The sequence below is a fragment of the Grus americana genome, chromosome 7, assembly GCF_028858705.1.
Source record: "Grus americana isolate bGruAme1 chromosome 7, bGruAme1.mat, whole genome shotgun sequence".
NCBI classification, from domain to species: Eukaryota; Metazoa; Chordata; class Aves; order Gruiformes; family Gruidae; genus Grus; species Grus americana.
This window is the reverse complement of record NC_072858.1, coordinates 22,161,373-22,171,676: the sequence shown is the minus strand read 5'-3', so window position 1 is coordinate 22,171,676 and position 10,304 is coordinate 22,161,373. Positions and strand designations below refer to the sequence as shown.

The window sequence follows — 10,304 nt, the reverse complement described above, 5'->3', positions numbered from 1 at the left end:
CAGGGCTGTTGAGGTTGTGAATCCTGTCCTAAATACTTCTCTCTCCCTCTCTTTCTCTCTTTCCCCAGCAGCACCTGACTGGACAGAAAAGCAAGCGCACAAGAAGATCCTGCGCCAGAACCCAGATAAAATTTCTTACTCTCCGCTTCAGAGACCTGCAGAACCGTTCCCGTCTTGCCTTTAAAAAGGCCTCTGCTTATACCCTTCTCCCAGGGAGAACACAGATCCCCCAATAAAATGCTGTATTAAGCCATAGGGTGTACACTGCAACTTCCAAGCCCACCTCTGCATTAACTCACACCGACAATATTGCGCTGCACATGCAATTTTAACTTTGCGCTAGTTGTTGCAATGTTTGGCTTTGGTGACGACAGTGTGTGTTTGTCAGCAGTTAGTGTAGGGTGGAATCTTCAGGTGAAGTTTTTTGTGTTGGAGTTGGTTGGTGTTGGCGTATTATTGCGGAAGTTGCGGTGCAGGTGTTTGATGTCAGAGTATTATTGCAGGATGAGTGGCTTTGTGAAGGCTTGTCTATGAGATTCATAGTAGGGAGAGCATTTTAGAGCGAAGGATGAGATGTGGAGAGTTTGTAGGTAGGTTTTGGAGAGTTGTCAGTTGAAGTGTTGGACAGGTACGAGTTAGGTGTAGGGTAAGGGCTGAAGTTGACTTTGCCTGTGCGGTGCAATTGGATTGGTGTGGAAAGCTAATGGGAAGGGGGCTTTTGCAAGTGACACTACACCTCAATATCCCACTGGCAGCTCTAGAAATTTTCCTGCTGCCTGGCTGGTCTGAGGAGCGTTGTGCATGGCTAACGGAGCGATGCACGGCAAGGTTGGATCTCCAAAAATTTTAAGGCCACAGGCAAAGGTTTTGGAAATTACTGGAGCTGGATAGAAAATATATATAAGACATTAAATTGGGGGTCAACTTGCAGTCAAGAGTGATGAAGAAAGAAGAGGAAAGTGGATGAGGTGCGAGTCAAGACTAATTAGGTAAGATGAAGACGGAGGTAGACCTTCATGTCAAGACTGATGAAGAAAGAAGAGGAAAGTGGTGGACCTGCGAGTCAAGACTGATGAAGAAAGAAGAGGAAAGTGGTAGGCCTTCAAGAGAAGAATGATGAAGAAAGAAGAGGACCGATGTGGACCTTTGAGTCAAGAGGGATGAAGAAAGAAGACGACGGATGTCGACCTTCGAGTCAAGAGGGATGAAGAAATAAGAGCATGCTAATGGACGTTTGAGTGAAGAGCAAAGAAGAAAGAAGACGACGGATGTGGACCTTCGAGTCAAGAGGGATGAAGAAAGAAGACGACGGAGGTGGACCTTCGAGTCAAGAGGTACGAAGAAAGAAGATGACGGATGTGGACCTTCGAGTCAAGAGGGATGAAGAAAGAAGACGACGGAGGTGTATCTTCGAGTCAAGAGGTACGAAGAAAGAAGACGACAGATGCGGACCTTGGAGTCAAGATGTACGAAGAAAGAAGACGATGGATGTGGACCTTCGAGTCAAGAGGTATGAAGAAAGAAGACGACGGAGGTGGACCTTCAAGTCAAGAGGTACGAAGAAAGAAGACAAGGGATGCGGACCTTGGAGTCAAGAGGTACGAAGAAAGAAGATGACGGATGTGGACCTTCGAGTCAAGAGGTACGAAGAAAGAAGACAAGGGATGTGGACCTTCGAGTCAAGAGGGATGAAGAAAGAAGACGATGGATGTGGACCTTGAGTCAAGAGGGATGAAGACAGAAGACGATGGATGTGGACCTTCGAGTCAAGAGAGAGGAAGAAAGAAGACGACAGATGTGGACCTTGGAGTCAAGAGGTACGAAGAAAGAAGACGACGGATGTGGACCTCGAGTCAAGAGGGATGAAGAAAGAAGACGACGGATGTAGACCTTCGAGTCAAGAGGTACGAAGAAAGAAGACGACGGATGTCGACCTTCGAGTCAAGAGGTACGAAGAAAGAAGACGACGGATGTGGACCTCCGAGTCAAGAGGGATGAAGAAAGAAGACGACGGATGTGGACCTTCGAGTCAAGAGGGATGAAGAAAGAAGACGACGGATGTGGACCTTCGAGTCAAGAGGGATGAAGAAAGAAGACAAGGGATGTGGACCTTCGAGTCAAGAGCAAACAAGAAAGAAGACGACGGATGTGGACCTTCGAGTCAAGAGGGATGAAGAAAGAAGACGACGGATGTGGACCTTCGAGTCAAGAGGGATGAAGAAAGAAGACGACGGATGTGGACCTTCGAGTCAAGAGGTACGAAGAAAGAAGACGACGGATGTGGACCTTCGAGTCAAGAGGGATGAAGAAAGAAGACGACGGATGTGGACCTTCGAGTCAAGAGGGACGAAGAAAGAAGACGACGGATGTGGACCTTCGAGTCAAGAGGGATGAAGAAAGAAGACGACGGATGTGGACCTTCGAGTCAAGAGGTACGAAGAAAGAAGACGACGGATGTGGACCTTCGAGTCAAGAGCAAAGAAGAAAGAAGACGACGGATGTGGACCTTCGAGTCAAGAGGTACGAAGAAAGAAGACGACGGATGTGGACCTTCGAGTCAAGAGGTACGAAGAAAGAAGACGACGGATGTGGACCTTCGAGTCAAGAGGGATGAAGAAAGAAGACGACGGATGTGGACCTTCGAGTCAAGAGGTAAGAAGAAAGAAGACGACGGATGTGGACCTTCGAGTCAAGAGGTAAGAAGAAAGAAGACGACGGATGTGGACCTTCGAGTCAAGAGGGATGAAGAAAGAAGACGACGGAGGTGGACCTTCGAGTCAAGAGCAAAGAAGAAAGAAGACGACGGATGTGGACCTTCGAGTCAAGAGGGATGAAGAAAGAAGACGACGGTTGTGGACCTTCGAGTCAAGAGGGATGAAGAAAGAAGACGACGGATGTGGACCTTCGAGTCAAGAGGGATGAAGAAAGAAGACGACGGATGTGGACCTTCGAGTCAAGAGGGATGAAGAAAGAAGACGACGGATGTGGACCTTCGAGTCAAGAGCAAAGAAGAAAGAAGACGACGGATGTGGACCTTCGAGTCAAGAGCAAAGAAGAAAGAAGACGACGGATGTGGACCTTCGAGTCAAGAGCAAAGAAGAAAGAAGACGACGGATGTGGACCTTCGAGTCAAGAGGGATGAAAACAGAAGACGACGGATGTGGACCTTCGAGTCAAGAGGTACGAAGAAAGAAGAGGATGGATGTGGACCTCCGAGTCAACAGGGATGAAGAAAGAAGAGGATGGATGTGGACCTTCGAGTCAAGAGGGATGAAGAAAGAAGACGACGGAGGTGGACCTTCGAGTCAAGAGGGATGAAGAAAGAAGAGGATGGATGTGGACCTCCGAGTCAAGAGGGATGAAGAAAGAAGAGGATGGATGTGGACCTTCGAGTCAAGAGGGATGAAGAAAGAAGACGACGGAGGTGGACCTTCGAGTCAAGAGGGATGAAGAAAGAAGACGACAGCTGTGGACCTTGGAGTCAAGATGTACGAAGAAAGAAGACGACGGAGGTGGACCTTCGAGTCAAGAGGTACGAAGAAAGAAGACGACGGAGGTGGACGTTCGAGTCAAGAGGTACGAAGAAAGAAGAGGATGGATGTGGACCTCCGAGTCAACAGCGATGAACAACGAAGAAGAAGGTGGTGGAACTTCGAGTCAAGAGGGATGAAGAAAGAAGACGACTGAGGTGGACCTTCGAGTCAAGAAGGATGAAGAAAGAAGAGCATGCTAATGGACGTTTGAGTCAAGAGGGATGAAGAAAGAAGACGACGGATGTGGACCTCCGAGTCAAGAGGTACGAAGAAAGAAGACGACGGAGGTGGACCTTCGAGTCAAGAGCAAAGAAGAAAGAAGACGATGGATGTGGACCTTCGAGTCAAGAGACAGGAAGAAAGAAGACGACGGATGTGGACCTTCGAGTCAAGAGGTACGAAGAAAGAAGACGACGGATGTGGACCTTCGAGTCAAGAGGTACGAAGAAAGAAGACGACGGAGGTGGACCTTCGAGTCAAGAGGTACGAAGAAAGAAGACAAGGGATGTGGACATTCGAGTCAAGAGGGATGAAGAAAGAAGACGACGGATGTGGACATTCGAGTCAAGAGGGATGAAGAAAGACGACGACGGATGTGGACCTTCGAGTCAAGAGGGATGAAGAAAGACGACGACGGATGTGGACCTTCGAGTCAAGAGGGATGAAGAAAGACGATGACGGATGTGGACCTTCGAGTCAAGAGGGATGAAGACAGAAGACGATGACGGATGTGGACCTTCGAGTCAAGAGGGATGAAGAAAGAAGAGGAAGGTATTGGAACTTCGCGTCAAGAGGGATGAAGAACGAACAGGAAGGTGGGGGAACTTCGAGTCAAGAGGGATGAAGAAAGAAGAGGAAGGTGGTGGACCTCTGAGTCAACAGGGATGAAGAAAGAAGACGACGGAGGCGGACCTTCGAGTCAAGAGGGATGAAGAAAGAAGAGGAAGGTATTGGAACTTCGCGTCAAGAGGGATGAAGAAAGAAGAGGAAGGTGGGGGAACTTCGAGTCAAGAGGGATGAAGAAAGAAGAGGAAGGTGGGGGAACTTCGAGTCAAGAGGGATGAAGAAAGAAGACGACTGAGGTGGACCTTCGAGTCAAGAGGGATCAAGAAAGAAGAGGAAGGTGGTGGAACTTTGAGTCAAGAGTGTTGACGCCCTCCATGTAAGTCTGGGTGTAGCATTTGGTCTTGTGTCCTTTGGCTACCAGGCTGTCTTGCTAGCTTCTTGGTTGATGGGAGCGTGTGTTTTCAAATGGTCCTGTATCGTTGTCTTTTCACTCCCTAGAATTTTCCTTTGTGACATCCCAGCTTAAGTTCTTGGGAAATTCATGGTCCAGCCCATCAGTACCACCTCTTGGCACTTCTACTGTCTTCTGGTCTGGATTTTAATTTTCGTTAGATCGCTGGGCTTTGCTTTTGAACTCCTGATCTCTCCCTGTCTGCATGATGTAAGCTATGTTTTTACGTACTGCTTTCTCTTCTGTGAATATTCTTTGGCGCTCCTGTCTTCTTTTCTCTTCTTCTTTTTCTTTTCCTTAACAGGCAGACTTTGAGAGCTCTCCAAGTAAGGGCGTTAGCTCCTCATCCCTTTTTTTGGTATTTTCAGATTATGAGCAGCGTCCCACTTTAGGCTCAGTCTCATGTTTTTCTTCCTTTCTTCCCCAGGTTTGGAATACCAGGAATTCTGCATCCAAGCTGCACGTTTCCTGTTCAACACCGTAGGAGGTTCGGGTAAGGTGGAAATGCGTGAGCTGATGAGAAGAAACATCACCCGGTCCTTTCCCTTTTCAAGATGTTATTTTTTACCATCCTGGTAGTTTTTCAGAGTATTTGCGATCTTCTTGCACTAGCATCTGCCTGAAAAAGAACACAAACACTTTGGGTGCCTCCTCAAGAAATATTTGCTGTGCGATTCTGTTAATTGCCAGGCTTTTGGAGGGGGGATAGAGTAGCGTAAATCTTATCAGGCCTCTCGGGATGCCCGCAGGCTTGGGTTAACTGTGCTTGGGACAGGGCTGTTGAGGTTGTGAATCCTGTCCTAAATACTTCTCTCTCCCTCTCTTTCTCTCTCTCCCCAGCAGCACCTGATTGGACAGAAAAGCAAGCGCACAAGAAGATCCTGCGCCAGAACCCAGATAAAATTTCTTACTCTCCGCTTCAGAGACCTGCAGAACCGTTCCCGTCTTGCCTTTAAAAAGGCCTCTGCTTATACCCTTCTCCCAGGGAGAACACAGATCCCCCAATAAAATGCTGTATTAAGCCATAGGGTGTACACTGCAACTTCCAAGCCCACCTCTGCATTAACTCACACCGACAATATTGCGCTGCACATGCAATTTTAACTTTGCGCTAGTTGTTGCAATGTTTGGCTTTGGTGACGACAGTGTGTGTTTGTCAGCAGTTAGTGTAGGGTGGAATCTTCAGGTGAAGTTTTTTGTGTTGGAGTTGGTTGGTGTTGGCGTATTATTGCGGAAGTTGCGGTGCAGGTGTTTGATGTCAGAGTATTATTGCAGGATGAGTGGCTTTGTGAAGGCTTGTCTATGAGATTCATAGTAGGGAGAGCAGTTTAGAGCGAAGGATGAGATGTGGAGAGTTTGTAGGTAGGTTTTGGAGAGTTGTCAGTTGAAGTGTTGGACAGGTACGAGTTAGGTGTAGGGTAAGGGCTGAAGTTGACTTTGCCTGTGCGGTGCAATTGGATTGGTGTGGAAAGCTAATGGGAAGGGGGCTTTTGCAAGTGACACTACACCTCAATATCCCACTGGCAGCTCTAGAAATTTTCCTGCTGCCTGGCTGGTCTGAGGAGCGTTGTGCATGGCTAACGGAGCGATGCACGGCAAGGTTGGATCTCCAAAAATTTTAAGGCCACAGGCAAAGGTTTTGGAAATTACTGGAGCTGGATAGAAAATATATATAAGACATTAAATTGGGGGTCAACTTGCAGTCAAGAGTGATGAAGAAAGAAGAGGAAAGTGGATGAGGTGCGAGTCAAGACTAATTAGGTAAGATGAAGACGGAGGTAGACCTTCATGTCAAGACTGATGAAGAAAGAAGAGGAAAGTGGTGGACCTGCGAGTCAAGACTGATGAAGAAAGAAGAGGAAAGTGGTAGGCCTTCAAGAGAAGAATGATGAAGAAAGAAGAGGACCGATGTGGACCTTTGAGTCAAGAGGGATGAAGAAAGAAGACGACGGATGTCGACCTTCGACTCAAGAGGGATGAAGAAAGAAGACGACGGATGTGGACCTTCGAGTCAAGAGCAAAGAAGAAAGAAGACGACGGATGTGGACCTGGAGTCAAGAGAGAGGAAGAAAGAAGACGACAGATGTGGACCTTCGAGTCAAGAGGTACGAAGAAAGAAGAGGAAGGCGGTGGACCTTCGAGTCAAGAGGGATGAAGAAAGAAGACGACGGAGGTGGACCTTCGAGTCAAGAGAGAGGAAGAAAGAAGACGACGGAGGTGGACCTTCGAGTCAAGAGGGATGAAGAAAGAAGACGATGGATGTGGACCTTGGAGTCAAGAGGGATGAAGAAAGAAGACGACGGAGGTGGACCTTCGAGTCAAGAGGTATGAAGAAAGAAGACGACGGATGTGGACCTTCGAGTCAAGAGGTACGAAGAAAGAAGACGACGGATGTGGACCTTCGAGTCAAGAGGGATGAAGAAAGAAGACGACGGATGTGGACCTTGGAGTTAAGAGGGATGAAGAAAGAAGAGGATGGATGTGGACCTTCGAGTCAAGAGGTATGAAGAAAGAAGACGACGGCTGTGGACCTTCGAGTCAAGAGGTATGAAGAAAGAAGACGATGGATGTGGACCTTCGAGTCAAGAGGGGTGAAGAAAGAAGACGACGGGTGTGGACCTTCGAGTCAAGAGGTACGAAGAAAGAAGACGACGGATGTGGACCTTCGAGTCAAGAGCGATGAAGAAAGAAGACGACGGATGTGGACCTTCGAGTCAAGAGGGATGAAGAAAGAAGATGACGGATGTGGACCTTCGAGTCAAGAGGGATGAAGAAGACGATGGAGGTGGACCTTCGAGTCAAGAGGGATGAAGAAAGAAGACGACGGAGGTGGACCTTCGAGTCAAGAGGGATGAAGAAAGAAGACGACGGATGTGGACCTTCGAGTCAAGAGGAAAGAAGAAAGAAGACGACGGATGTGGACCTTCGAGTCAAGAGAGAGGAAGAAAGAAGACGACGGATGTGGACCTTCGAGTCAAGAGGTACGAAGAAAGAAGACGACGGAGGTGGACCTTCGAGTCAAGAGGTACGAAGAAAGAAGACGACGGATGTGGACCTTCGAGTCAAGAGGTACGAAGAAAGAAGACGACGGATGTGGACCTTCGAGTCAAGAGGTACGAAGAAAGAAGACGACGGATGTGGACCTTCGAGTCAAGAGGTACGAAGAAAGAAGACGACGGATGTGGACCTTCGAGTCAAGAGGTATGAAGAAAGAAGACGATGGATGTGGACCTTCGAGTCAAGAGGGATGAAGAAAGAAGACGATGGATGTGGACCTTCGAGTCAAGAGGGATGAAGAAAGAAGACGACGGATGTGGACCTTCGAGTCAAGAGGTACGAAGAAAGAAGACGACGGATGTGGACCTTCGAGTCAAGAGGGATGAAGAAAGAAGACGATGGATGTGGACCTTCGAGTCAAGAGCAAAGAAGAAAGAAGACGACGGATGTGGACCTTCGAGTCAAGATGTACGAAGAAAGAAGACGACGGATGTCGACCTTCGAGTCAAGAGCAAAGAAGAAAGAAGACGACGGATGTGGACCTTCGAGTCAAGAGGTACGAAGAAAGAAGACGACGGATGTGGACCTTCGAGTCAAGAGGTACGAAGAAAGAAGACGACGGATGTGGACCTTCGAGTCAAGAGGGATGAAGAAAGAAGACGACGGATGTGGACCTTCGAGTCAAGAGCAAAGAAGAAAGAAGACGACGGATGTGGACCTTCGAGTCAAGAGGGATGAAGAAAGAAGACGACGGATGTGGACCTTCGAGTCAAGAGGTACGAAGAAAGAAGACGACGGATGTGGACCTTCGAGTCAAGAGGTACGAAGAAAGAAGACGACGGAGGTGGACCTTCGAGTCAAGAGGTACGAAGAAAGAAGACGACGGAGGTGGACCTTCGAGTCAAGAGGTACGAAGAAAGAAGACGACGGAGGTGGACCTTCGAGTCAAGAGGTACGAAGAAAGAAGACGACGGAGGTGGACCTTCGAGTCAAGAGGTACGAAGAAAGAAGACGACGGATGTGGACCTTCGAGTCAAGAGGTACGAAGAAAGAAGACGACGGAGGTGGACCTTCGAGTCAAGAGGTACGAAGAAAGAAGACGACGGAGGTGGACCTTCGAGTCAAGAGGTACGAAGAAAGAAGACGACGGAGGTGGACCTTCGAGTCAAGAGGTACGAAGAAAGACGACGACGGATGTGGACCTTCGAGTCAAGAGGTACGAAGAAAGAAGACGACGGAGGTGGACCTTCGAGTCAAGAGGTACGAAGAAAGACGACGACGGATGTGGACCTTCGAGTCAAGAGGTACGAAGAAAGAAGACGACAGAGGTGGACCTTCGAGTCAAGAGGTATGAAGAAAGAAGACGATGGATGTGGACCTTCGAGTCAAGAGGGATGAAGAAAGAAGACGACGGCTGTGGACCTTCAAGTCAACAGGGATGAAGAAAGAAGACGACGGATGTGGACCTTCGATTCAAGAGGTACGAAGAAAGAAGACGACGGAGGTGGACCTTCGAGTCAAGAGGTACGAAGAAAGAAGACGACGGAGGTGGACCTTCGAGTCAAGAGGTACGAAGAAAGAAGAGGATGGATGTGGACCTTCGAGTCAAGAGGGATGAAGAAAGAAGACAAGGGATGTGGACATTCGAGTCAAGAGGGATGAAGAAAGAAGACGATGGAGGTGGACCTTCGAGTCAAGAGCAAAGAAGAAAGAAGAGGATGGATGTGGACCTTCGAGTCAAGAGGTACGAAGAAAGAAGACAATGGATGTCGACCTTCAAGTCAACAGGGATGAAGAAAGAAGACGACGGATGTCGACCTTCGAGTCAAGAGGTACGAAGAAAGACGACGACGGTTGTGGACCTTCGAGTCAAGAGGGATGAAGAAAGAAGATGACGGATGTGGACCTTCGAGTCAAGAGGGATGAAGAAAGAAGACGACGGATATGAACCTTCGAGTCAAGAGGGATGAAGAAAGAAGACGACGGGTGTGGACCTCCGAGTCAAGAGGTACGAAGAAAGAAGATGACGGATGTGGACCTTCGAGTCAGGAGGGATGAAGAAAGAAGACGACGGATATGAACCTTCGAGTCAAGAGGGATGAAGAAAGAAGACGACGGAGGTGGACCTTCGAGTCAAGAGGTACGAAGAAAGAAGATGACGCATGTGGACCTTCGAGTCAAGAGGGATGAAGAAAGAAGAGGAAGGTATTGGAACTTCGCGTCAAGAGGGATGAAGAACGAACAGGAAGGTGGGGGAACTTCGAGTCAAGAGGGATGAAGAAAGAAGAGGAAGGTGGTGGACCTTCGAGTCAAGAGGAATGAAGAAAGAAGACGACGGAGGTGGACCTTCGAGTCAAGAGGGATCAAGACAGAAGAGGAAGGTGGTGGAACTTTGAGTCAAGAGTGTTGACGCCCTCCATGTAAGTCTGGGTGTAGCATTTGGTCTTGTGTCCTTTGGCTACCAGGCTGTCTTGCTAGCTTCTTGGTTGATGGGAGCGTGTGTTTTCAAATGGTCCTGTATCGTTGTCTTTTCACTC

General features: G+C 48.3%; 1 long non-coding RNA gene across 1 annotated transcript in view; it reads left to right on the top strand.

Moving 5' to 3' along the window:
* The first annotated feature begins 9,888 nt into the window (after nt 1-9,888).
* LOC129209069 (uncharacterized) overlaps nt 9,889-10,304 on the top strand; it is a 545,390-nt gene continuing 544,974 nt past the window's right edge. The window contains exon 1 of the long non-coding RNA XR_008577970.1: nt 9,889-10,187. This is a non-coding gene — a long non-coding RNA (uncharacterized LOC129209069). The remainder of the gene's footprint in view (nt 10,188-10,304) is intronic.